Source organism: Callithrix jacchus, chromosome X, assembly GCF_049354715.1.
Source record: "Callithrix jacchus isolate 240 chromosome X, calJac240_pri, whole genome shotgun sequence".
NCBI classification, from domain to species: Eukaryota; Metazoa; Chordata; class Mammalia; order Primates; family Cebidae; genus Callithrix; species Callithrix jacchus.
Genome location: NC_133524.1, coordinates 60749025 through 60762753, shown reverse-complemented (window position 1 = coordinate 60762753; position 13729 = coordinate 60749025). Strand labels below are relative to the sequence as shown.

General features: G+C 41.9%; 1 long non-coding RNA gene across 1 annotated transcript; it reads left to right on the top strand.

The window, feature by feature from the left end:
* Positions 1-994: 994 nt before the first annotated feature.
* Positions 995-4971, top strand: LOC144581007 (uncharacterized). Its single transcript, XR_013531469.1, has 2 exons — positions 995-1097; positions 1988-4971. It is a non-coding gene; the product is annotated as an uncharacterized LOC144581007 (long non-coding RNA).
* The last annotated feature ends 8758 nt before the right edge of the window (positions 4972-13729 follow it).

The window sequence follows — 13729 nt, the reverse complement described above, 5'->3', positions numbered from 1 at the left end:
TCCTAAAGAGGACCAGGTGCGGTGGCTGACGCCTGTAATCCCAGCACTTTGAGAAGCCGAGGAGGGATGGATCATGAGGTCAGGAGATTGAGACCATCCTGGCCAACATGGCGAAATCCCATCTCCACTAAAATCACAAAAAATTAGCCGGGCCTGGTGGCAGATGCCTGTAGTGCCAGCTACTCAGGAGGCTGAGGCAAGAGAATCACTTGAGCCTGGGAGGCAGGTTTTTTTAAAATAGCAAAAAATTGGAAACTATCTGATGGACTATTAGGAGAAGATTGAATAGATAAATAAAGATATATAGCATTCTATGCAATTTTTAAAAAGAATATCAAGAAGAGCAATTATTTTTCTTGTTGAATAAGCAGTTCTTTTAAATTGATAAGAAAAAGACCAAAAAGAAAAATGGGAGTGAAGGAACATTTAACAAAAAATAAATATAATATACATTAAACACATTAAAATTGCATATTTGAACTCATAATTGTGAAACAACAAAAATTATTCAAATCAGATTAATATTATAGAAAAGTTTAATAGCAAGCAGCATTAATGTGGACATAAGAAAACACCTTCAAACAATATTACTTAAAACATAGCTGGAGAAAATTTTTGGAGGACATTTTCATAATATCTGTAAATATTTATAATGCGTATGACATTCGATTCAGCAATTTCATTTCTAGATATATGTCCTGTAAATGTGCTTGCATAAATGCACAAAGATGTACACATAAGATTAGTAACTTTGGAATTGCATATTTAGACAAAAGACTAGATATAACCAAAGTGTCCATCAGTACAATACTATCTAATATAAAATATAATGCATACAATAAATCTATGTACTCCTAAATAAGAATGAGGTTGTTTTCTATCTGTTGATATGAGAAAATATATTAGATAATTTTTTCAATGTCTTAGTTTTTTTTAAAGAAGATTATTGTTTCTGCTAAATTTGTGCATTGGAGAAACTAGTTTTATTTATTATAGGAGAGCTCCAGATTTATACAAGACTGTTGTGATGAAGCCAGCCAAGATGGCTGACTGGAAACAGCTACTGTGTGCTGCTGTCACAGACAGAAGAAAAAGTGGTGAGTAAATAATACATCTTCAACTGAAACATTCAGGTGGGCACAGCAGGATTTATCAAGGGAACAACTTAACCCACGGAGAATGGACAGTAGCAAGACAGGATGACTGCCCACCCTGGAATGGCATGGAGTCAAAGGAGGCTCCCCAACCATGGGAGAAACAGAGTGAGTGAGAAACTCTGGAAATTTAAACTTATTTAATGGATCTTTGCAACCCTGGGTTCAAAAGATCCCTTTGTGAGCCCACCTCACCAGGGCCTTCAAACTGACATGTACAGCTATCAAAGATTCTGAGTGGAGCAACTGCTCAGGCACGTGGGATATCCTAGGAGCCTTAGATCCCTGGACATCCTGGTATTCATGGCTGCAGTTTCAGAAAAGAGGAAGGTTAGGTTCCCTTACATGCCCCCAGAAAAAGGGTCAAATATTGGGGGCTGAGTAGTGACAGTTTGGAAGCCTCACTGCCACAGCATCTTGCAGAATAAGACTCACTGGACTGTGAAACCAGCTACTCTCCTTCAGGGCTCTTAGGCCTGTAGCAAATCTCTACATTACTGGGACTGAACTCCCAGGGGGAGGGGCAGGCTGTCATTTTTGCTCTTTCACAGCCTTCACTGTTGTTGCCTTCAGGAGAATATGCAATGACTAGGGATTGGTGTGAACCCTTAGCACAGCACTGTTCCCCTGTGGAAAAGTGGTCAGGCTTTTACATGAGTTTCCAATCCTGCTTTTCCTCATTGGCCTAGAGCTCCTGATCTGGGACTTCATCCACACCCTGCTGGGGCTCTTGGGTTGGTTGCAGCTCTGAACTTCCATGGGACGGAGCTCCCAAAGGGAGGAGTGGGCTGAAACCTTTGCTGTTTCACAGCCCTTGTCATTGTTGTCTTTAGGCTCTAGAGAGTCTGGGATGACCAGAGATTGGAGCAGACCTCCAACACAGCACAGTTGCCCCATGGAAAAGTGGTCACAACTGTTCTCCACGTAAGAACCTGTTCCTGCTTCTCTTCAATTGGTGAGAACTCCAGTCCTGGTACTGTAGTGTGACTACCCTCCACCTGCCTGAACACTTTAGTCAGAGATAGCTTTGCATTTCCCTGAGTGAAAAATTCCCAGACTCAAGCCACAACCCCATTGGCATTGCAACTGCAGTGGTATCACTTTAACTGCATTTGATCATGGGAAGGAATAAAAGGCCTAATCACTACACTGGTAACTCCAGCACACTGCAGCAGCAGCCATATGAAGAGGATTAGTCTCCCTTGGCTGTGAACCCCCAACCCACACTATTCACCAGGCAGTGCCCTTGGCTCAGGACCACAGATCAGCTGCCCCAACAATGGGTGAGCAGACCCACTGGTAGAGGCTCTGAGTTTCCCAAGGGAGTAGCTCCCAGAGGCAACTGAGAGCCTTTTTGCCCTGTCACAGCAGCAGTTATGTCCCTGCTGCCCTAGGACTGGGGAAGAAAAAAGAAACCGAGGGATTCACTTGAGCTTACAACACACCACAGCTACCATAAAGAGAGGAGCCCAAGCTTTCTTCCTTGGGGGCCCCTCAATCCCCCTTCCCTCCACTGAGTAAGTGGAGCCCCCAGCTCAAACCAGCCATACAGCTGCCCTAAACCTGGCTGAACATTCCCACATTTCTCAGAGGTGCAGGTCCCAGAAGCAACTGACAGTCCTTCTGCCACTGGCACTGCAGTGGTACTGCCCTTTCTGCCCTTGGACTATGGGAGGACCAAAGACCGTGCGTGCTTTATCCACACCTCCAGCAAGCTGCAATTGCCCTAGGGAGATGAAGTCAGTCTATGTTTCCTGGGTCCCACCTACCTCACTAGGCAGGGCTCCCACACCTTGGACCCACAGCACAGACACCTCATCCCAGGCCAGTTGCACTGACTGATAGCAGCTCAGAATCTCTCTGGGATGGAGCCCCAAGAGAAAAGTGAAATAATCTCTGCCACCACTGCTAAGGTCCCTTCCCCTGATGCCTCCAAGCTAGGGAGGGAGTACAAAGCCTGAGACCACCCCAAAGCTGTGGTGTGCAGCCTGGGAATGCCAAGCTGAAATTCAAAGTCAGCACTTGAGAGGGAGAGGAGCCCGCAATTTCTAAGTACTGAGAGGGAGCGCAACTGCAATCATGGGGAAATATAGAGAAGTGACATGACTAAGCAAGAGCCTACCTACTGAGAATTATGCTTAAGCGCCACCTACTGGATTACAGATTAAAAATACTACACCCAAAATACCCTGTTAATAACCCCTTTGAAACTAAGAACAAGAATTCAGCTACATATAAATACTGCACACCACCTCAACCCTCTGAAAACATTTAGAAACAAACACTTCTGACTGTACTCATTTTGCAGTGCAGTTAAAGGAACACCAGCCCATATAGATGAGAAAGAACCAGTGCATCTCTGACTGAATAAGTCAGAGCATCTTATTTTCTCCAAATGACTGCACTAGCTTCCCAGCAAGGCTTGCTAACCAGAATGAAATGGCTGAAATGACAGAATATAATTCAGAATGTGGATAGGAATGAAGACAATTGAGATTCAGAAGAACACTGAAGCCCAATCCAAGGAAGCTAAGTATCACAAGACAAAATACAGGAGCTAATAGACCAAATAGCCATTACAATAAAGACCCACTCCGATTTGATAGAACTAAAAAACACACTAAAAATTGTGTATTACAAGTATTTAAAACAGAATAGACGAAACTGATAAATGAATCTCTGAGATCCAAGATTGGAGATATCTGAAATAACTCAGACAAAAAAATTTTAAAATAGAATAAATTAAAAAAAACCTCTGAGAAATATAGGATTACATAAAGAGATCAAATGTATAATGTAAGATACAGTAAATTCCTCTTCAAAGTTTAGCCTGTTAACTTCCTTTGAAATTCAAGAGGGGGAAATTATTAAGTACAATGAGTTTTGAGTTCTATTTTAAAGAACCAATATGTCAGTATATTTAGCTTCCCTGTTCTCTGTTCTTTGTTCTCCATTTTAAAGTTTAACTTCCTTGCTCTTTACATCTCCTTGCCTCTGGTTTCAGTCAACAACTCCCTCCTAGCCTCTATCACCTGTTCTGTCCTTAGTCACCTGCTCTGTCCTTAGTCATTTTTAGTCACCTGCTCTGTAACTGTCCTTCCCACTGAAACTACTTACTCTAGATTCTACCCACTACTTTCTTTAAAATAGCCAATTGAAATTAGCTATTTTAGATTGTACTAAAGTAGCTAATTTCACCACTTAGGTTGTACCCCTTCTTTCTTTAAAATAGCCAATTGAAATTAGCTTAGACTGTGTGGTCAAACCCTAGCCAATAAATGACACAGCAGTAGGGACTAGCTGTGTCAGGGATAAGACCCCCATCCCCTCCCTTGTCCAGTGCACTCTCACCATTGCTCCATCCATGAGATGCACCCATCTATAGAAGTAAATTGCCTAGCTGAGAAAACTTTTGCCTGAGTGTTAGTTTCACTTTGTGGCATCAAGCATTTACTTCCAACACATGACCCATTGGTCTTCCTAAAAGAGGCCAGGAGAAAGCAGGCATCTTGGAAAATGTATTTCAGTATATCATCCATGAAAAATTTTCCCAACCTCCCTAGAGAGGCCAACATTTAAATTCAGGAAATTCAGAGAAGCTGCAATATTACACAAGAAGACCACCTGCAAGAGACATCTTAATTGGATTTTCCAAGGTCAGAATAAAAGAAAAACTCTTAAGAGCAGTTAGATAGAAGAGGTTGTTTACCTACAAAGGTAACTTCATCAGGCTAATAGCAAACTTTTGAGCAGAAACCCTACAACCAAGAAAAGATTGGGGGCCAAGATTCAGAATTTACAAAAAAAAAAAAGAAAATTTCTAAGCAAGAATGATATATCCAGCCCAACTAAGCTTCATAAGTAAAGTAAAAATAAGATCCTTTTTAGACAAGCAAATGCTAATGGAATTTATTATGACCAGACCCACCTTAGAATAGGTCCTGAAAGAAACACTAAATATGGAAAGGAAAGACTGTGGAGAGATGACTAAAAAATGGCTGACTAAAAGCAGCCTGTGTGCATGGCTTTTACAGAGAGGAATGGAAAGGGTGAGTAAACACAGAACCTTCAACTGAAATATCCAGGTACTCACATTGGGACTAATCAAGGAAACAACCCACAGAAAACAGGGAAAAGCAAGGCAGGACAACAGCTAACCTACAGGTGACACAGAGCCAAGGGAACATCCCCTACCTAGGGAAGTTGTGAGTAAATGTGTGACCCTGGAAACTCATGCTTTCTCATAGATCTTTGCAACCCTGAGGTCAGGAGATTCCCTTGTGTACCCACTCCAGGCCTTCGGTCTGACACACAGAGCTATGTGGAGACTCGGCAAAGCAGCCCACAGGCATGTGCATAGACCCAGGATCCTTAGATACTCAGCCTTTCTAGGATCCCCAGCAAAAGTAGCTGCAACTCTGGCAAAGCAGGAAGTTAGACCCATGTACATACCCCTAGAAAACAGGCCAAATACAGGGGTTTGAGCAGCAAAACTGCAGGCCCCACTTCCAAAGCACCTCACAGGATAAGACCCCCTTCTTTGGAATTCCAGCCAGTCACCAGTGGCAGTGTAACACCCCTTTGAGATGGAGCTCCCAGAAGGGGTGGTGGGCCACCATCTGTGCTGTTTGGGTGACAGCCATTCCAGCCTTCAGGCTTCGTAAAGTCCAAGTTAACTGGTGGTAGAGGCAATCCCCCAGCACAGCACAGCTGCTCTGCAAAAAGGTAATCAGACTGCTTTTTAAAGAGGGTCTCGAATCTCATTACTTTTTACTGGGCAGGACATTTGGACACCAAATATTTGCTGTCCAAACGTCCTGCCCAATATTCTCCAACAACAGAGTTTTGAAACCTCCTTGGGATGAATGAAGCTCCTTGAGAGAAAGAGTTGGGCCACCATCTTTGCTGTTTGGGCAATTTAACAATTCCAGCCCACAGGCTTTAAAGAGTTCAAGCTAACCAGGGATGAAAGTGGTACCCCAACACAGGACAGCTTCCCTACAAAACGTGGCCAGACGGTTTTCTTAAATGGGTTCCCAATCCTGTTCCTCATCATCAGGAGGAGCTTCCCAAAAGGAATATCCCTCTATCCTCACCAGTGTCCTCTGCCTGACGGAGATTTTAAACCTCCCTAAGTTAGAGCTCCCAGAGGGAGGGGCAGGCTACTGTGCTTGATGTTTTGCAGCCTTCACTGGTGATACCTCCAGGTACTGGAAAATCTGAGGCAACTAGGGACTAAAGTGAACGCCCACCATACAGTAGAAGCCCTATGGAAAAGTGGCCAGACTGTTACATGGGTGCTCGTTCCCCTGTCTCCTCACCAGGCAGATCCTCAAGGCCTGGGCCTCCAGCCACCTCCTTCCAGAACTATTGAGCCAGTAGCAATTTGGCAACTCCCTGTACAGAGCTTCCAAGGGCAGCTGAATGCAATGGAATCATTCTTGTTATCCTCAGGCTAATGAAGAAGCAAAGACCCTAAGTGCCTTATACACACCTCCAACAAGCTGCAGTCAACCCGAGGAGAGGAGGCCAGTCCATCTCCCATGTGTCCCACACACTCCTATTACTCATCATTAGACAAGATCCTCTGGCTTGGGTCAATCCTGCATACCCACCATCCTAAGCTGATTGCACTGAGTGAGCGATTCCTGTCCCATATCTCCATGTGGAGGAGACCCCAAGAGATAAGCAAAGTGGTGGGGCAGAAAACCAGCTGGTGTGGAGTGTAGAAGATGCAGAAAAGTCTGTAGCAGAGCACAGCCAGGACGGCCATCCCTCTAGGCTTGACTTGCTACCATAAGAGACTTCAGCCCTGGGAGTCCTTGTCTCTGCTGGGTGGTCTTGCTCATCAGAGACGGCTGGTTCAACCTAAGCACTCCTTGATCTGCTGGCCTCTCCCAGGGCCAAAGACTGGCCACACTTGCTTACAGGCACTCTCAGGTGCCGTGGATGTCCACACCATAGCTTCTGCACCAATGGATTGTAACTAACTGTGGAGAGCTCCAATAAGGCAGCGTCTATTGTCTCACAGCAGCCCACATGTTTTCTTCTCATACTGCACCTTCTCCTGAGCCCACAGTGACTCCCTACATCACTTTGCACAGGCATTTTTGCATGGGCAAGTTTTAATTTACTTGCCTTGCCACCACACAAGAATGCAGCGCATTCCTCCAGCCCTGCTGACTGCCACTGCAGACAAAACATTGGTGGAAACAGAGCCAGCAAGCACCTGTCCCACCAGTGCTCCTATGACATAAGTTTACCTATGTAACAAACCTGCACATGTACTCCTATCTTAAAATAAAATTTAAAAAAGGAAAGACAGTTACCAACCACTACCAAAAATTAAAAAAAAAACAGTTACATACACAAATCAGTGACACTATAAAGCAATCACACAAACAAGCTTGCATAATAACCAGTTAAAACATGATTAAAAGATCAAATCTGCACATGTCAATACCAACCTTGAATGTCAATGAGCAAAATGCCCTAAGTAAATGTCACAGAGTGGCAAGCTGGATAAAGAAACAACACCCAATGGTATGTTGTATTCTGAAGATCTATGTCATATACAATAACATCCACCGCCTCAAAATAACAGAATAAATAAAACTCTAGAAGGATATGAAAAAAAATGAAAACAGATAAAAGGAGGGGCTGCAATCCTAATTTCACACAAAACAAACTTTAAGCCAACAAAGATCATAAAGGAAAAAGAAGGGCATTATATAATGGTAGAGTTTAATTAAGCAAAATGATGTAACTATGCTAAATATATATGTAACCAACACACGAGCATCAAGATTTATAAGGCAAGCTATTAGAGACATTTAAAGAGATTCAGATAAGCACACAATAATAGTGAGAGATGTTAACACTTCACTTACTATGCATACTATGCATGCATCAAAGGTCTAATATCCATAATCTTCAAGGAACTTAAACTAATTTAAAAACAAATAAGAAAAACCTCATTACAAATTGGGCAAAGAACATAGACACTTTTTGAAAAAAATATATATGTGGCCAACAAGCATATGAATATGTGCTCAATATCACTAATTATTAGAGAAATGCAAATCAAAACCTGAATAAGATACCATCTCACATCAGTCAAAATGGCTATTGTGGAAAGCTTTGGGGTTGGTTTGCTTTTACTTCTCTAGTTCTTCTACTTGTTATGTTAAGTTGTTAGTTTGAGAGCTTTCTAACTTTCAGATGTGGATGTTTAGTGCTATAAACTTCCCTCTTACCACTGCCTTAGCTGTGTCCCCAAAATTCTGATATATTGTATATTTGTTCTCATTAGCTTCAAAGAACTTCTTGATATCTGCCTTAATTACATTATTTAACCAAAAGTCATTCAGTAGAAGGTTGTTTAATTTCCATTTAATTGTATGGTTTTGAGTAATTTTCTTAGTATTGATCTCTATTTTTATTGTGCTGTGGTCTGAAAGTGTGTTTTTTTAAAAAATATGCTGAGTATTACTTTATGTCTGATTCTGTGGACAATTTTAGACTCTGTGCCCTGTGGCAATGAGAAGAATGCATATTCTGTTGCTTTTGGTTGGAGACTTCTGTGGATGTCTGTTAGGCTTATTTTGTCAGATGTCAAGTTCAGGTCCTGGATACGGTTGTTAATTTTCTGCTGTGATGATCTGCTTAATGCTGTCAGTGAAGTGTTAACATCTCTCACTATTATTGTGTGCTTATCTGAAACTCTTTATAGGTCTCTAAGAACTTGCCTTATGAATCTGGGTGCTCATATGTTGGGTGCATGTATATTTATGATAGGTCTTTTTGTTGAATTGAACTCTACCATTTTGTAATGCCATTTTTGTTTTTTTGTTTTTTTTTTATCTTTGTTGTTTTAATGTCTCTTTTGAGTGAAATTAGGATTGAAAACCCTCATTTCTTCTGTTTTCCATTTGCTTCATAGAATATTCCTTTTATTTTGAGACTATAGATGTCATTGAATGTGACATAAGTCTCTTGGAGACATCATACCATTGGTTCATGCTTCTATATCCAGCTTGCCATGCTGTGCCTTTTACTTGGAGGCATTTAGCCGATTTACATTCAAGGTTAGTACTGACATGAGCAGATTTAATCCTGCCATTGTGTTGTTAGATGATTATTATTCCAGTTAGTTTGTATAATTGTTTTACAGTGTCATTGGTCTGTGTACTTAACGGTTTTATTTGTTTATTTTTTTGTAGTGGCTGGTAATGGGGTAATGGTCGTTTCTTTTGTCTTTCAAAATGTGCGTTTAGAACAAGTTTAGTGCTCCTTTCAGGACCTCGTCTAAGGCAGTCTGGTGGTTATAAATTTCCTCAGCATTTGCTTGTCTGAAAACAATCTTATTTCTCCTCACTTATGAAGCTTGATTTGGGTGGAGGTAAAATTATTGATTGGAAGTATTTTTCTATATGAATACTAAATACAGAACCCCTATCACTTCTGATTTGAAGGGTTTCTATTGAAAGATATGCTGTTAGACAGATGGAACTCCCTTTGTAGGTGAATTGCCCCTTTTCTGTAATTGCCATTAACTTTTTTCTTTCATTTTGATCTTGCAGAATCTAATAACTATGTGTCTTGCCAATGGTCTTGTTGCGTAATGTCTTGCAATTCTTCTCTGCATTTCCTGGATTTGAATGTTGATCTCTGTAACATATTTGGGAAAGTTTTCATAAATAATAAAATATGTTTTCCAAGTTGCTTGCTTCTTTGTCTCTTTCAGAGATGCCAATGAGTAATAGATTTGGCCTTTTTACATAATCTCATGTTACTTGGAGGTTTTTTGTTGGTTCTTCTTTGTTTTTTTTTCTTTATTTCTGTTTGAATTATTTCAGAAAGCCTATGTTCAGTCTCTGAGATTCTTTACTCAGCTTGGTGTATTCTGCTGTTAATACTTGCAATTGCATTATATAATTCTTCTAGTGTGCTTTTTACTTCTATCAGATTAGTTAGTTTGTTTGTTTTTAATAATGGCTCTTTTGTCTATCTGCTCCTGCATTGTTTTATTGTGATTCTTAGCTTTCTTCGATTAGATTTCAACGTTCTGCTGAATCTCAATATTTTTAGTTCCTATTCCTATTCTGAATTATATTTCTGTCTTTTCAGCCATTTCATTCTGGTTAAGAAACTATTGCTGAGGAACTAGTGTGGTCATTTGGAGGAAGGAAGATTCTCTGCATTTTTGAGTTGCCAGAATTCTTGCACTGCTTCTTTCGTATATGTGTGGGCTGGTGTTCCTTCAACTGCAGTGTAAATTGAGTGCAGCCAGTAGTCTATGTTTCTGTATGTTTTCAGAGGGCTAAGGCTTTGTTCAGGGTCTTTATATTTAGCTGAATGGTTGTCCTTGGTTTTACAGGGGGCATATTAGCAAAGTATTTTTGGTGTAGATTTCTCTAGCTCTCATCCAGTAGGTACTGCTTAAGCATAATGATCAGTAGATAGGCTCTTGCTCAGTCATGTGGCTCCTCTATATTTCCTCATGATTGCAGCTGTGCTCTCTCTCATTGCTCTGAAATTGTGGGCTCCTCTCTCACATGCTGGCAGCAGATCTTGGTGTAGCAGTTTCAGGCTGTACACCATAGCTCTGGGCCAATATCAGGCTTAATGTTCCTGTCCCAGCTTGGAGGCATGAAAGGAAGAGACCTTCCCTTGGAGGCTTCAAAGAAGGCATGAAGGGAAGTGATTGTGGCAGCAGTCCTTTTACTGGTCTCTTGGAGCTCCACCTTAGGTAGATGCAAAGGCATTGTTACTCAGTATGATTGAATGGTGTGGTTACACTGTGAACCTAGCTGGGGTGCCCTGCCTGGTGGTAAATGGTGGGGGTAGTATCCATGGGAGACAGACTAGCATCTTATTCTTATGGCAACTGAAGCTTGTTGAAGGTATGGTTAAAATACTTTGGGTCTTTGCTGCTTTCCTTGTTTGAGGGGAGCAACTGCAAGGGCAAGAGGTAATTAATTCCCTAATTAATTAGGGAATGTAGAGGAGCACTCAGTTATTTCTTGGAGTTGGACTTCAGAGAAATGCAGCACTGTTGTTACTGGAAATATTCAGCTATGTGGTGGGGCAGTTGCTTTACTGGCTCAAGCTGTGGTCTCCACTTATTAAAGAGTGAGGGTTCAAGAGCTCACATGAATAAGAAACTGGGCTGTTCTCCATATAGTTACTGTGGTGTGCTGAAAGCTTGGGTGAAGGCCCAAGGCTCTTTGTTTCTTCTCCAGAATGATTGCAGGAGGGGCAAAATCATTACTATGGCAGCGGTAGAGAGACTGTCAGTTGCTTCTGGAAGCCCATTCCCAGGGAAACAGAGAGCCCCTACCAGTTTGTATGCTCAACCATGGGTAGAGTGGCTCTTCTGCAGTTCTGATCCAGGGGTCTTGCTTTGTGAAGGATTCAGGGTGGAGGTTCTCAGGGAAGCAAGGCTGGACTCCTCTCCTTATGCTAGAGGCAGTGTCATTGAGGTGCCATCAGAGCATCTATGCCCTTTGCTGTTTCTGCTGCCTAAAGGTGGTTATGCTGGTACCACTGCAGCTGCAATGGTATAGGATATGGTAGGTATGGCTTATGTCTTGAATTTCCTTCTCAGAGAAACATAGTGTCACCTCTTGCTGAAGTGCTCAGGTGGGTGCAGGGTAGTTGTGCTGGAGTCCCAGGTGAGGAGACCTCACCCAGTGAGAAAAGTGGGGATGGCAACCCACATGGAAACAGTCCAGCCACTTATCCATCAGATGGCTATGCTGTGCTGGACATCCACACCACTCCCTAATCACCATGTACAATCTAGAGCCTGAAGACTAGTGGCAAAGGCTGTGACACAGTGAAAAAGGCGTCTGGCCTCTCCATCTGGGAACTTCATCCCAGGAAAGTGCAAACCTTCTACCAGCCTGAGAGCCCCAATGAGGGGTGGCTGGATTCCTAGTTTTGGGGATCCCACCCAATGAGAAAAAGTGGGATCAGGGACCCATATAAAAAAATAAAAAATATCTGGCCCCTTTTCCATGAGATGGCTGTGCTGTATAGGGGATCTGTAACATTCCCTAATTACCTCTTGCTCTCCAAAGCTTGAAAGCTACAGCAGTGGAGTCTGTGATACCACAAAAATGGTGGCCATTGTCTGTCTGGGAGCTTCTTCCCAGGGAAGTGCTACCAACACAAGAGCTTCCATGGGGGTGGCTGGAGTCCCAGATCATGGTGTCCTACTCCATGAGGAGATGCTGAACATTCACACCACTGTCTAATTACTGCTAGACCCTGAAGGCTATAGCAGCAGTGGCTGTGAGACATGAAAAATGAAGCTTAGTTTGGTTGGATATAAAGTTCTTGGCTGAAAATTATTTTCTTTAAGAATGCCGAATATAGGTCCTTATTCTCTCCTGTCTTGTAGGGTTTTTTTCTGTTAACCTGATGGGATTCCCTTTGTATGTCACCTGCCCCCTTCTCTCTAGTTACCTTTAACATTTTTTCTTTCATTTCAACCTTGAACAATTTGATGACTATGTGTCTTGGGGATGATCTACTTATGTAGTGTTTCATAGGGCTTTCTGAATTAGAATGTTGGCCTCTCTCATGAGGTTGGAGAAATGGTAATGGATAGTGTCCTGAAATATGTTTTTCAAGTTGCTTGCTTCTTCCCCTTTTCTTTCGGGCATGCCAATGAGTCATAGATTAAGTCTCTTTACATAAGCTCATGTTTCTCAGAGATCTTGTTCATTCTTCTTTACTGTTTTTTTCTATATTTTTGTCTGAGTTACTTTGAAAAACAGGTTATCAGCCAGGTACAGTGGCACACATCTCTAATCCCAGCACTTTGGGAGGCTGAGGTGGGTGGATCACGAAGCCAGGAGATTGACACCATCCTGGGCAACATGGTGAAACCTCATCTCTACTAAAAATACAAAAATTAGCTGGGCATGGTGACATGCACCAGTAGTCCCAGTTACCTGGGAGGCTGAGGCAGGAGAATCACTTGAACCCAGAAGGTGGAGGTTGCAGTGAACCAAGATCACACCACTGCACTCCAGCCTGGCAACACAGCAAGACTCTGTCTCAAAAAAAAGAAAGAAAGAAGAAAGAAAGAAAGAGAGAGAGAGAGAGAGAGAGAGAAAAAGAAAGAAAGAAAGAAAGAAAGAAAGAAAGAAAGAAAGAAAGAAAGAAAGAAAGAAAGAAAGAGAAAGAAAGGAAAGAAGGAAGGAAGGAAGGAAGGAAGGAAGGAAGGAAGGAAGGAAGGAAGGAAGGAAGGAAGGAAGGAAGGAGGAAAGAAAAGAAAGAAAGAGAAAGAACAATAGGTTTTCAAGCTCTGAGATTCTTTCCTTGCCTTGGTCAATTCTGCTGTTAACAGTTGTGATTTGTACTGAAACTCTTGAAATGAGTTTTTCAGCTCTATTAGCTCAGTTTGGTTCTTTCTTAAAATGACAACTTTGTCTTTGATCTCCTGTATTGTTTTATTGTATTCCTTAGAAATAATCCATTGGATTTTGACTTTCTTGTAAATATCAGTAATCTTTATTTCTATTCATATTCTGGATTCCATTTCCGTCATTTCACCCACCTCA